This window comes from Capra hircus, chromosome 11 (genome assembly GCF_001704415.2).
Source record: "Capra hircus breed San Clemente chromosome 11, ASM170441v1, whole genome shotgun sequence".
Classification (NCBI taxonomy): Eukaryota; Metazoa; Chordata; class Mammalia; order Artiodactyla; family Bovidae; genus Capra; species Capra hircus.
In genome coordinates this window covers 34715549-34719327 of record NC_030818.1, presented here as the reverse complement: position 1 = coordinate 34719327, position 3779 = coordinate 34715549, and the positions used below count along the sequence as shown (strand labels likewise).

Below are 3779 nucleotides of genomic sequence, written 5' to 3'. Positions count from 1 at the left end.
TATTGAAGCTTGCTTTTTTATTCTTTTGTTTCAGGGCTGAACAATCAGTGACCAACTGATATGACTTAAAGAAACTGGTTTCTTCCATTTGTCCTCCTAAGTAGTTTTTTAGGTTGAAAGCAGCCAAACAAACTAAATTCAAGTTCAGCTTTGCCTGATCGCCCTCTCCACCTGATAAATGATTATCAAGTACAATCACAAAAATATCTGAGTGGGGAAGAAAACAAATGCATTGTTTATTATTTTTCTTTAGTTTGCAAGCTCTATTCTTTTTTATTTTTTAATTCAGTATTTTTTTCCAGCCCATCAAAAAAGATAATAGGATCTGATATTCAGTCAAATCTGAGGTTATCTGTTTTGAACAATCATTTAAACAATCATTTTTAAAAAATCATTAAAGTTGGGGATTAGAAAACTATAGGTAGTTTCAGAGAATGTAGCGGATAAATTACTAAGGCCCTTCATAACTGACACACTGAGCTCTGAGAGGAAGTTGACCTGAGAGACAATGGAGGGCCACTGGAATCTTTCTGAATGCACAGGTTTTGTGAAGTTCATACATTATTTCTTCTATTACTTGATACCATTATATAATACCCTTCCTTCATGTCTTTATTCCACCTCTACTAAGTACCACCCACTTATTCAAAACCACCTGATAATACTTTCCCCTAAATGGGAATGTTAACCCAAACCTTCATTTGACTCTTAGCAGATGTCAAGTCAAGAGAAACAATCAAGCCAAAAGAAGAAGGGATTTGTTACTCGCAGCAAGTAAGTAGAACACAGGGAACTTTCTCAAAGCTGTGACGTGAGCCAGCACTGCATTGATTTTTCTTCTTTCCTGAACATATATACCAGAGATGAAAAGCAGTGTGAAACTTATGAAATATTTGGATATAATTAAGGGCAGTGAATTATTTTAATAGCTGTGTTTGCATTCTTACTATGTGACTTACATGCTAGACACATTAGTGACATCAACATAAGATATTCGGTCTTGACTTTAAAGATTTCAAATCTTATCAGCTAGATTGTAATATGGGGACAAAATGTTGTGTTAACATGAAGGAGGACACTCTTCTCACAAAATATCTTCAGAAACTTTCTTTAGAAATCTGAAGGAAGAAGAACATCTTTCTTCCTTCGGTGTAGCACAGATTGGCTGCAAAGAAAATCTTTTCAAAGGAAATGACCAATGGGAGTTTCAGGTAATTCCTCACTTGATCTGCCCAAATAAATTTTAATTTAATGAAAAAAATCAATTTCCATCTGTTCTTTGGCATATTATAGACAAAGTTTGAAAACCTGATAACCTCAATGTCTACAAACTATCTGATGCCTGACAAAGCAACAAAAAATGTACAGTTGACCCTTGAACAACTTGGGGGTCAGGGGCACTGACCGTCTGAAGAATTTAAAACCCACATATAACTTTGGACTTCCCAAAAAACTTATCCACTCCTAGCTTACTGGTGATTAGAAGCCTTACCAATAATATAAATGGTTAATTAACAGATATTTTGCATCTTATATGTATTATATACTGTATTTTTACAATAAAGTAAGCTACAGAAGAGAAGATGTTATTAAGGAAATGATGAAGAAAATACATTTATAGTATTATAATGTATTTATTGATAACAGAAATTTATATTATCTGTCTATAAGATGAATCATCTTTCAGTACCTACATTAATATTGTTATATGATACAAAACACAGTAGATGCTATACATACTGCTAACACAGACTTAATCAAAAAGAAAAAGATAATGTGAAAAAGACTATTTATTTACAAGTATAACCATTTACACTGATAATGAAGAAGAAGCAATATGATCACTTTATGGACACCTAACCTAAACACTTTCACTTTTCACTTTCATGTATTGGAGAAGGAAATGGCAACCCACTCCAGTGTCGTTGCCTGGAGAGTCCCATTGACAGCGGAGCCTGGTGGGCTGCCGTCTATGGGGTCGCACAGAGTCGGACACGACTGAAGCGACTTAGCAACAGCAACCTAAACGCTAATGCAAGTGAAAGTGAAAGTGAAGTTGCTCAGTCGTGTCCAACTCTTTGCAACCCCATAGACTGTAGCCTATCAGGCTCCTCCGTCCATGGAATTTTCCAGGTAGAGTGGTGGAGTGGATTGCCATTTCCTTCTCCAGGGGATCTTCCCTACCCAGGAATCGAACCCGGGCCTCCTGCATTGCAGGCAGACGCTTTACCATTTGAGCCACCAGGGAGAGCATAGACACTAATGAATGGATCATTATAAAATTTTCATGGTATATAACTATAAGGCATATAACATATAGTATATAACACATAACATGGCACATAACAGCCATACTCATAATACAGTATTGGAAATGTTTTACATTTAAAAAATAATAATAACAAATGCCTATGATAGGCCAATGCCCAGTTTTTCCAATTGCAAGAAGGAAGCATACTACACAGTAATGTAGTTCTTTGAAAGCTAAGTTATAAAACAATAAGAAAGCTAACACATATAGACTAGTAGCTACATATATTTTATGCATTCATGACAAAACTTTTCCTTAACATTTTTTGGCATATCTAGGCTATACAGTATATTTTCAAGTTTGAAGCGACTTAGCAGCAGCAGCAGCAGCAGCAGCAGCAGCAGCAGCAGCAGCAATGAGTCCTTTGTTACTTCTGTTGTGGCATGGCTACTGAAGAATAACTCATACCAGGAATTCATTTTCAAGAAACTAACATGAAAGATAAGCTAAGTATGCTGAGTAATTGTCACACTTTTTTCCTGCTTTACAATTCTTTTCATGGGATCCCTGGCTGTGTCATAGTGGAATAAAACTCTTCAAGCAGAGCTTAATGTAATATAAGTACACTGGATTAAACACTCAAAAATTTACTTTTAGCCCAAATGAGTTGCAGATACTGGATGTTAGGTCTTCACATTCATTTGGGGCAAATTACTATAAAGGAATTAATTCATTTTTGCAAGGATGACTATAATTAAATTCTTACCAGTATATGGCTCCAGAAATTACTGTAGTGCCACAATATATTTAATTTTTGCTTCCTTGTTCTTTCTTTACACACAAGTGCTCCTACATATAAAGTGAGACCCTCATAGCTAGTAGATAGCTCACATTAAGTCGACATATCATCATAGAGAAAGGTATTTACTGCTCACCTGTTTCAAGGCAACAATATCTTAATTGCTGGATTATGGGTAATTTTTGAACATACGAAAATACTGAAACAAGATCTTCGGTTGTTCCTTCCTTAAGTTTCCTGAGTGGGAGAGCTTCAGACCACACATGAGTGAATTTCTATTCCTCATGGTTGAAGACTTTGTGGTCTTAGATCAAAGGATAGTGAAATCCCTTCTTAAGAAATTCCAGAGGCAAGGTGGCTTGAGGAGGTTTCAGGGACCACAAAAAACTGCAAGGATGAAGACAAAACAACACTTTAATAATTCTAGTAGTTTTGCTCCAAAGGCTATTAGTCTTTATCCCTGGTGTATTTTTCCTTATATCTCATATTCAAACTATGTATACCTCTTCATGAGTCCTAATAGTATTGCCTGACTTAATCCCAAATCTGCCTTAGTGTCTTTTGTTTCATAGTATGTATCATCTTCTAATATACATATTAAAATATCCTTGTTTTGTAGTCAACCACTGTTTCTTCCTCACTACTAGAATATAATCTTTATCAGGGCAGGTCCATTTGTCTCTAACATTTCCTGACTTACATGAAATTCCTAGAACAGTGCTCACTTCA

General features: G+C 35.6%; 1 non-coding gene across 1 annotated transcript; it reads right to left on the bottom strand.

Annotated features, from left to right (window-relative positions):
- TRNAC-GCA lies at positions 2177-2248 on the bottom strand. Its single transcript has one exon. It is a non-coding gene; the product is annotated as a tRNA-Cys (tRNA).